At 33.6% G+C, this 11,057-nt stretch overlaps 1 protein-coding gene across 2 annotated transcripts in view; it reads right to left on the bottom strand.

Annotated features, from left to right (window-relative positions):
• LOC106462484 (sodium/calcium exchanger 3-like) overlaps positions 1 to 6,806 on the bottom strand; it is a 109,721-nt gene extending 102,915 nt beyond the window's left edge. For both annotated transcript variants that reach the window (XM_022389761.1, XM_013922410.2), the window contains exon 1: positions 6,455 to 6,806. The gene's annotated coding sequence lies outside the window, so the exon portion shown is untranslated. The remainder of the gene's footprint in view (positions 1 to 6,454) is intronic.
• Positions 6,807 to 11,057: the final 4,251 nt, after the last annotated feature.

The raw sequence follows: 11,057 nt of genomic DNA, 5'->3' as shown, positions 1-11,057 counted from the left end.
GAAAGAATTTATACCGGAAATTAAGGAAATTATCAAACGAGCAAATACGTAACAGTATATTCAAACTAGCAATCCTTTTTGATCTCGACCTACCACAGATAACAGGAGCTGGAGGATTGGGATTTTATAAGAAGATTATTTATACCCCAAATTGGAGCAAATATGTTTTGAATTGGTAAATTCACTCCTTCGATGAGAATGTAAGGTCCTCAAAAGTTTAGAATCACAGACATTTATTGTTCTTATTCTTATTTGGTTGTTCTAAATATTCAAGCAAAGCTACACCAGGACTATCTACGCTATCCATTCCTAATTTTGAACTGATACACTTGAGGGAAGGTAGCTACACTTGGGCTACTCTAATCGAATAGTTAGATTTGACGTCACTCTTATAACGCACTCACGGCCCCAAAATGTGGAACGTGATTACTATTATACTTTGCAGCAACAGGACATTAAACATGGACTTAGTTCCACTGTCCGGTACGCTAGCCTTTAAGCCATGCCCGCCTCTGTTGTTCTTGACATAATCAACTATACACGGAAATATTTGTTATATAAGAACCGAGACACACTATTATGTAGTGTACAGAATGTTTAAAGGTCGTATAGTTGATTTTACGAGTTATGATAAGATCATCATAACAAAAACCTCAATGGGGTAGCAGTTTCATTCTACAAAAAGGAAAACTTTGTATTTATTGATTTTCATATAAAATATGATACAAATATTTGGACAAAATAATGATTGTTTAGCAAAGTGCAAAAATCATTGAATAGTTCAAAATAAATAAATTTACTACTGCTACAGTAACTAAGTCATTGAATGACTTAACATAAGTAATGATATTTCGTTACAGTAACTTAAACACTAAATATAACAGCGTAAGTAAATCTACTATCGCTAGAATATCTAACTAGCTGATAATCTCAGCATAATTAATGACAAGTCGCTACAGGAACTGAGTCACTAGATAGTTAAACTTAAGTTTAAATACTGTCTTTATAGGAACTGAGTCACTAGATAGTTAAACTTAAGTTTAAATATTGTCTTTATAGGAACTGAGTCACTAGATAGTTAAACTTAAGTTTAAATACTGTCTTTATAGGAACTGAGTCACTAGATAGTTAAACTTAAGTTTAAATACTGTCTTTATAGGAACTGAGTCACTAGATAGCTAAACTTAAGTTAAAGACAATGTCGCTTGGACTCCCATGTTTGGGTATGCTGGATACTTTTTTTTTTTTTTTGCATACAGATGGAAGATGGTGATATTATTGGTACGAGCTTCTTACAGAAAGATAGGATACAACCCAATTTTGCACTTTCTGATCGTGAAGCACTGAATAATGCCCTATGAAATTGTTGGTAAACGTTTAGCTCTGAGACAATATCAAGTCTACTATTAAACTCCACATCCAAATAGATCTTAAAAATGGTATGAGGTAAACATTTGGGTGTGAGAAACCATCAAGTATTGTTTCAACCCTATAGCTAAATGTACATTTCAAACTCAAGGATGGTATCAGGAAACCAAATGATGCAATTTATTAACACGTGCTGGACAACTAATGAAGACGCCTTAAAAAGTGCGCTAAGGTCAACGAATATGATGTATTGGTGTGTCTTGAATTTCGCGCAAAGCTACACAAGGGCTATCTGCACTAGCCGTCCCTAATTTTACAGTGAAATACTAGAGGGAAGACAGCTAGTCATTACCACCCACCGCCAACTCTTGGGCTACTCTTTTACCAACAAATAGTGGGATTGACCGTCTCATTATAACGTCCCCAGGGCTGAAAGGACGAGCATGTTTGGTGTGACGGGGATTCGAACAATTTGCCATGCCGGGCCAAATACAATGTAATATATGTTTTATTATTCTATGTTTCTGGTTCTATTCGTTTAAAAGTTATTACATTTCAGCATGTACAAAGCCATAAATATAGAATTTTGTATATCAAGCAAAGGCAGTAATCTGTAAAGGGAATATGCAAGAGGAGGTACATGGTAGGAATATGTTGTGTGTGTGTGGTGGTAATAAGTGATCGGAGAAGTCGGAGTAAACATTTAAGTAGTATATGTGAGAAACGATACAGAGTAAAAATGTGTGAAGTGCATGTGTGGATATGTTATGAATATATGAATTAGAATATAGGGTAGGTATGTGTAAAGGAAGATACATGGTTAAAATATGCATAGGAGAGTACGGGGTAAGGATGAGTGAAATATAGATTGAGAGAGTTTAAATAATAAGTGTATGGAGAAGGGTACAAGGTAGTAATGTGTGCCTTGTGTAAAATAGGATACAGAGTAAGAATGCATGAGGTGTTTGAAGGAGGGTAATGAGAAGGAACGTATGAAGATTATTCTAAATGTTTGGATGATGTGGATTTGTATAAGAATGTTGAAATACATGTTTTTAACTTCACGAAATATATATTAAGTTATCTAATTAAAAGTTTCAGTCGATGCTTAGAGACTTATATATGGCTGCAAGTGAAAATTTATCTTTGCCTTTATTCAATCTAAGTAGGTTCACTCTAATACTTACTAATTTATTTACCCACTGCCACTTGTTTTTAGAATTAGCTTGTAAAAAAATCAAATTACTTACAGCTAACCTGTCTGTAATATATAGTAAAATAATATCAAGATCTAACAATGGAAAGATACTATTAAATCGGTTTTAGTAATTGAAAAATTTGAAGATTATCATCATCCTAATAAGCTATAACGATTATTAATTAACGTATGGCGATAATTATCATGATTCTATTAATGTATCAAAGTAATTTCCACAGTTCAAATTATATAATAAGTGAAAGCAAATGCCATTCGTCTATTAGTGTATGAAGGTGATTACCTCGGTTTTAGTAATGAAACAAATGAAAGTAAACGCCATGGATCTGGTAATATATGGCGGTAATGGCCTCGAGTCTAGTAGTGTCTGAAGGTAATTACCATGATTCTAATAATTAATGGGGATAACTGCATAGTTTTAGTAATAAATAAAGGTAACTACCATGGTTCTCAATAATGAATAAACAAAGGGTTATCCCCACTTGATTCAAAATGACAACTTTTATGGAAGGAGGTGTAAGTATGGGTAAAAAAGTAGATTCGTAAATAATACGATTGACAAAAACAATTTTACAAATCTACAGAAACATTTTGTATATTATTCGAAACTTCTTTAAGAAATGGAAGAGTTCTGCCTTTTCCCACCTTCGAATGTTAAAATAAGAAAAAATACCACTTCTAAGCTCAGTTAAGTCAGAAAATCAAGCGACAAAAGGTTAGGGGTTGCAAATAAACTTTTGCTACATAAAGTAGTTAAGCCAAGTAAAATAATAATGTGTTTATGACATGTCTGTCTCCTGCGTAAGTACTTATTAGCGATGTAGCCTAAAAAAGCTAATCCGCTTGACCTGCAACCGTACGACCAAGTAAGCATAATTCAAATGCATGATTTTATCTAAAACAAGCATCCAGTTTTCATTTAGCTAACTGTCAATTTTCCTCTTTAGCCCTTTCTCCTTACCATATTTCCTTATCCACCTTTCCTCTGCATGTCATATCTGATCAGCTTTGCACTCCCTCTAGTGGCCATTTTCAAGCTGTACTTCTTGACGTGAGAGGTTGTTTTCCCTCGACAGTTTTAGCAACGAGTTAAGACAGAGAAATATGGTCAACAGCATAACATTCACATTACACCCACATAGTTCTCCATACAGAGTCAGCGACCCCTTTTCACATTTTAAAATACATAATATTGCAAAACTACTAGTTATATGTTCATTAAGTAAAGCTCCCATCAGTCTATTTTCACAATATATGTTCATCACAACATTTTGTACACACATATATATATATATATATATTCTAGAGAAAGAGCATTTTTATTTTGTCGTAAAGTGAAATACATCCTCTGATTTATCTGTACAATTGTATTGTTTTAACATTATAATAGATAAAAATTTGAGGCTATGCAAGACAACTCAAATATCTACAAAGACAGTATGATATTTTATGTGAGTTCATGCTGTTTGAATAAAAAAATTTTTGTATTTTTACGTTGGTACTGACCACCTTTTGTTAACATGACATTTATAATGAATCATAATGAGAAACGCGAGGATCGAATTATACTATAACATGTATAGACACTTTAAATATTTGATCACGACTTCTGTTGAACAAATCTCTTTTTGGAAACCAGAAATGAATGTACATTATCCATACAGTGAAAACGTACACGGATAACCATATTAAATGATTGGGTAAATTTAATTTCAGTTAACGTTTATAACGCGATGAAAAAAAAAATTCATTAAACACAGAAGGACTGGGGTTTCAGCCGCTGCTTGGACATGAAAACGTTACAAAAATTAAATTTTATTTTAACGTTATTCGGTATAACTGCATTCATTCTGCTATAAAATTGCGTAAACTCTTAATGGTATAATAAATTCTTTAATAAATATATAACGTGTCTATATTAAAACTGTCTGTAAAATATACCAAGGTTACAATCACAGCTCTAGCAATGTGCAAAGTTTATTACTATGCTTTTAGCAACAAAAGATTATTTTTATGGTCCTAGAAACGTTTAAAGGTTTTACTGTGGTTCTAGCATTGTACAAAGGTTATTACTATGGCTAGCCGCGACCCGCAAAACATTTGCGGTAGTAATCATGCCTGTCGTTTGAATTTTCCTTATTCTATCATTTTCACGCATGACATTTAAGCTACACTTTCTTGCAGGCATTATTTGTTAGATCGATAAATCGCTGCCTATTTGAAAATTTTTAAGTGGTCATACAAACAAACTCACGTAAAAGCAACTTTATTTAAAACTACACGTAAAGTAAAAATGAAATATAGTAATGCTATTTATAATAGTGTACAGAGTATGAAACAGTTATGAGCATTTAGTGTATGACATGGTTTTACGAAATGAAACAAAGAAACTCACAAAAACGAAGAATAAAACCCGTAATAACGAAAAAAGTAGCTAAAAGATATTATAGCGGTCTATGAAACAAACCCGAAGTTAAATTATTGCAAAATAAAGTAAATGTAATGTTGCTATGAAGGCAAACTTAGATGAATATGCAGAAACGTCTAAATGTGTGTTCACAAAGTGATAAGCATATGGTTTTGAATGAACTGCACATGCGTATTTTAGACATAAATATGTCGAGAAAGCCCATAGCAATTGTATTTAGTGTAATATTCATTTTTTATAAGGAAATTACACGTGGATTAAGGGTTGTTTATGTGAAATACTTTGCAGATATAAAACTGAAGTTGAAATCGAAGCCAGTCGTCACGTGATGACAACGACATTGTGCCATAGTGTAGCATACTCGTTGCACTAAAAAGTTTGACTAAGGTAAGGTGATTCTGAATTGAAAAGCCAATATGCAATCCGGAATTCTTCGGACAACGGTCTTTCTAACTACATGAGATCTGTAGCGTTTGATCTTGAAATTGCGAGAAAAGTTCCGGACAGACAAACGCAATCGTATTATTTATATTGATTCTGAGAATATATAAAGCTTACTGATATGGTTATATCATATAACATAGTTATATCAATATACAAAGGTTGTCGGTATGTTTCTAGCAATGTCTAAAGGCTATTACTATGTTTCTAGCAATGTCTAAAAGTTATTACTATAGTTCTAGCAATCTATAAAGGTTGTTAATATGATTCTAGCAGTTTATAAAGGTTATTACTATGGTTCTGGAAATATACGAAGATTGCTACTATAGTTATATCAATATACAAAGGTTGTCAGTATGTTTCTAGCAATGTCTAAAGGCTATTACTATGTTTCTAGCAATGTCTAAAAGTTATTACTATAGTTCTAGCAATCTATAAAGGTTGTTACTATGATTCTAGCAGCTTATAAAGATTATTCCTATAGTTCTAGCAATTTATAAAGGTTATTCCTAGGGCTCTAGCAATGTATTAAGGTTACTTTCGTGGTTCTGGTAATGTAAGAAGGTTATTCCCATGATAATGGTAATGTATAAAGGGTATTACTATGGTCCTAGTAACGGATGAAGGATATTATTCTAAAGGCTACTGTAGTTTACGAAGTTTATTAACACGGTTCTATTAATATATAATATATCACAGTAATATATTAAGATTAAATTCACCATCTTAAAAGTTGTTAGATCGTTTACGACAGCAAAATTATAGTTTTACCGGTTACTACATGTCATAAAGCAGTTTCTTAAACTAAATCTATATTATCTAGAATGAAATTATTTTGGGCTAAGTGAACCGATGTATAACTTTTTATACAGAATAAGGATACCACTCTATTCATTTTATCGTTATGCCCCACACCGACATTATTGGAAATAAATTAAAAACATACAAGTTTGAATTTTCCTATCAAGGCTCCAAGCTATAAACAAAGTAAAGTGTTTTACCTGTAAAAAATCCTAAAACAAAGTTTCTTTGTATCAGGTAGGTTGAAGCTCATACGTTGATGAAGATTTTACTGAAGTAACCTTGGTATTATGATCTGTCTAATAACTTCTCATAACTACTTTAGTAATTATTCTATATAAGACCTTGTTTGCGTCTGACCCTTCAGTTTATCCACTGCTGTATATCAACGCTGAACAATCTTATAGATTCACGAGAAGTGAAGACATCAAGACATATTGTGAAAACTAAATTACGTGTCACCAGAAGTGAAATGGTAGCCTGCTAGAGTTAGAAGGACCCCGTAATCTGATGTAAAGCGTTCTTGTTCTGTCACGCAGGCAATGGATAACGAAATACACGCTAGCCAGGTAAGTTCTTCTATTGGGCTGTGCTCAAGCCTTAGGGAAGCAAAGCAGTAAAACCTGCGTGAAGGGTATCATGGGAGATTGGAAGCAACCAAATGTACAGAGGGGGAACATACAGAGCCAAGTCATATGTGTTATTTATAGTCAATCGGTCAGTCGTGTTAATGAGGTATGTGGAGGCAAATGTTTGTCAACGAAAGCTGTTAGCTGGTGAAAGTACTCCGTCTTTAATTTAATTCCAAAACCTGTATATGACAATATACGCTACGTTGAACTAAAAGTATTTTTTTCGGTTGTTTAATGTTATGTTTCAAATCTAATAATTAAATACTTGATAAAATAAACAAATTAATAAATCAAACATAAACACTGTATCAATTTTTAAAATCAAAAATTAAACTAAACTATGTATAGTCACTCCCAAAACTTAAGTAAGCACTAGAGTGAACATTTGTCTCTGTCACTTATTCACGTAGTATGCCTCTAATCTTCTCACGACTTACTTTGTAGAGCGTTCTGGCACCTGGTGTTTTGAAGAATTTTGTGCAGGTGAACACAGACAGATTAGATATGATCGAGTTTCTATTTACAAAACAGACACCAGGTAGAATTCGTATATTCATGATCATTTTTTCGCACCACACAAAAGTTCCACAAGTTTCACATGTGTGGTGCGAAAAAATGATCATGAATGTACCAATTCTATTAATCCAAATTTAACTTACGTCATTTTCCGTTGCCTCATAGATCTATTTTGTTTTTCCTCTCTATCACTTTCGGAACCGAAATGAAGTCAGTCTTTTCCTACCGGTTAGCATTCTGCAACACGAAGTTGAAAGATATATCTCCCTACTGTGACATTACATCAGGCAATCAATCAATCATGATGTCCTCCCCAATGATGAGGGTCGGCGACTATGGTTTTCCATAATTTTCTATTTTTCGCTGCTTGCACCAACTTTCCTTATTAAAGCTCCCAATCTCTAATCTATTTTATAGAGCTATCATGCCAAGTGAGTCTGCTTGCTTTCGCTCTTCTTCTTCCTTCAATTTTACCCATCAAAATATTTGCCAACCTTCCCTCAGATCTAATTACATGCTCAAAGAAGAGTATCTTACGTTTCTTACACACATATAGAGCAATTTTGCACTCTCCAATAGTTCATCAATGTTTTTTCCATCAAAATAACTGATCTTTATCAATCGTCTATACCACGAAATTTCAAATGCTTCAAACTGTCGTTTTGGTTCAGCAGACAAGGTCCAGTACGTTTCCACCCCATAGAGGAGAACTGACCATACTCAATATTTTAGTGGTCTCCTTCAGTTCTAATTTAACATCTGTTGTGAACAATTCTTAATATATTTTCCCAAATACCAATTTGCGAATTGTAAAAATATATCCATCAAATCATACTAACCTGCTAGCTGTGACAAGATATCCATCAAGCCATACCAAGCTGTTAGTTATGACAATATATCAATTACAGCTGCGACAACATATCCATCAAGCCATACCAAGCTGTTAGTTATGACAATATATCAATTACAGCTGCGACAACATATCCATCAAGCCATACCAAGCTGTTAGTTATGACAATATATCAATTACAGCTGCGACAACATATCCATCAAGCCATACCAAGCTGTTAGTTATGACAATATATCTATTACAGCTGCGACAAACATATCCATCAAGCCATACTAATCTAACAGCTTCGACAACATATCCATCAAACCATACCAATCTGCCAGGTGTAACAACATATCTCTCAAGCCATACCGATCTGCTAGCTGCGACAACCTATCCCTCAAGCCATACTAATCTGATAGCTGCGACAGTCTCTCCATCAAGCCATACAAAATCTGCCAGCTCCTTAAATGCATTCTGTGGCACTCAACTGTAACGGTCTGACCAACTTCTAAGATGCATGTCCAACACAATGGTTTACTAAAGTTCACATCTTGTTCACTTGAGTTTCAGAGAAAGAATAACCACTAAAATATCTTCAATTACACTCAGACAAATACTGAAAAAAGGCTAAAGATAAAAAGGACGGCGTTTTGAAAGTTATTCTTACATTTAAAAAGGCCCGGCATGGCCAGGTGGTTAAGGCGCTCGACTCGCAATCTGAGGGTCGCGGGTTCGAATCCCCGTCACACCAAACATGCTCGCCCTTTCAGCCGTGGGGGCGTTATAATGTGACGGTCAATCCCACTATTCGTTGGTAAAAGAGTAGCCCAAGAGTTGGCGGTGGGTGGTGATGACTAGCTGCCTTCCCTATACACCTTCCCTTACACTGCTAAATTAGGGACGGCTAGCGCAGATAGTCCTCGTGTAGCTTTGCGCGAAATTCAAAACAAACAAACAATACATTTATAAAAGACGGTGTTAATCTTTGGTTCCCTTAGAATAAAATGTCAAGGCTCAAAACCCCTTCAGAAGAACAACTAAATATTGGTATAAGTTTCATTAAAGAGATAGAGCTAATTGAGGAGGTAAATACAAATAAACTCTGCTACTAGAACAATTAAATATCAATAAATGTTTCATTAAAGATATATACACAAACAGAAGAAATAAACATAAATAAATCCTGTCACTAGGACAATTAAATATCAATATCAGTTTTATTAAAGAGACATGGCAAATTTAGAAGGTAAACACAAATAAACTGAACCATTGTAATACTGTAACACATTACTCGAGTACCGTTGCCGCAAAAGTGTGCTTCGCACTTTGTGGCAGTGGATGTGTTAAGATATTGACTAGCAAGTCCCAGTATATTATCATACAAAAGTAGTCCAAAATTACGCGGTGGGTGTTGCTGGCCAACTGTCAGTTCAAATTTAGGGATGACTATAAGGGAATAACCCTTTTTGTAGCTTTGCTCAAAATTCTCTCATAAACAAACAAACAAATTGCAAAGTTGATAAATTTTATTCGTCATTTCGTTATTCACATGGAAGATGTTTTAAGGATTTAGTGTGAACTATATTCCGAAATCAGTCAAGATCTCGTGATGGGACTGCTGTACCTCCACCTTTAATATGTTTGTCGTCGTGATAAATTTGGATAATTAAATATTGTATATCTTAGAAATAACTAAACTGCTATTTTTTGGGTTAACGCGTGAATTTAAAATAACCTGAAGTTTCTCGGTTGTTACTTATTAGAATTTAAAATGGTCTGAAACCGAGTTAACTGATAATCTAAATTTAATAGTTTAATTGTACTTTGGGTTTAGTAGTTAAGTAAAAGCCGATATATAGTCAGTTTATGATATTTGCCAACAAGACTGATGCATACAGTTTTCTTTTTTAACACAAATGCGTTTTAATATACACACAACAATACAATTTACAATAACAATTATTACAAATAGTTATTATGAACAAAGATTTATAAACAAAAGTTTCACAAAATTACAAACAATATAAAATTTTCTTTCTAGTGTGGAACTTTCTTGATATCTTACCGAGGGTTTACGATGAGCGAGTTAATTACGAGTTGATGTAGGTACGATTCGCTGGGAGGCTAGCTAGCTTTGTCATTTGCCACACACACTATGCTCTCCACGATGAATTTATATGTTTTCGTAAAAATACTAATGTCCGATGAGAATCCACTGAAGTTAAACGATTTATAAGGTTCGAAATTTATAAATATTCCTGGTTAAATATCTTAAGTTTTCCGATTGATAAGCGTTATAAAAAATCACAGTTATAGCTTTCGATGTTTATAGCACGCTCATTATAGCGAACTGATAATAGATACTCTCCATTTGGCGCGTCACGTTGATTGTATTTATAGGCGTGGGAAGGTTTTCTACTAAATTCAGATTACATAACAATACTGAGCTGTATTTAAACGTTTACATATATAGATATATTGTTAATTAATACTCTCGAGAATCTTCTACAACTTTGGAAAATAGGCGGGCGTTTCGCAATACATATCTAACACTACAAGTTATGCATGTTTTTAAATATAAACTCAATCTAAACGTTCATATTAAAATAAATACATAACAATAAATTCATTACATTTAAAATAGGTTATATTTTAGAAGTAGATTTGGATATTCAAAATAACTACGTGATTATCATTGAAATGTACCTCTAGCACCAGAGAACATAAATAAAATTATTGACAAATTTATATGATAATTGTTTGTTTCTTTTGAATTTCACCAAAAGCTACACGAGGGCTATCTGCGCTAGCAGTCCCTAATTT

Source organism: Limulus polyphemus, unplaced genomic scaffold (assembly GCF_000517525.1).
Source record: "Limulus polyphemus unplaced genomic scaffold, Limulus_polyphemus-2.1.2 Scaffold1179, whole genome shotgun sequence".
Lineage (NCBI taxonomy): Eukaryota > Metazoa > Arthropoda > Merostomata > Xiphosura > Limulidae > Limulus > Limulus polyphemus.
This window is presented reverse-complemented; position numbering and strand designations above follow the sequence as displayed.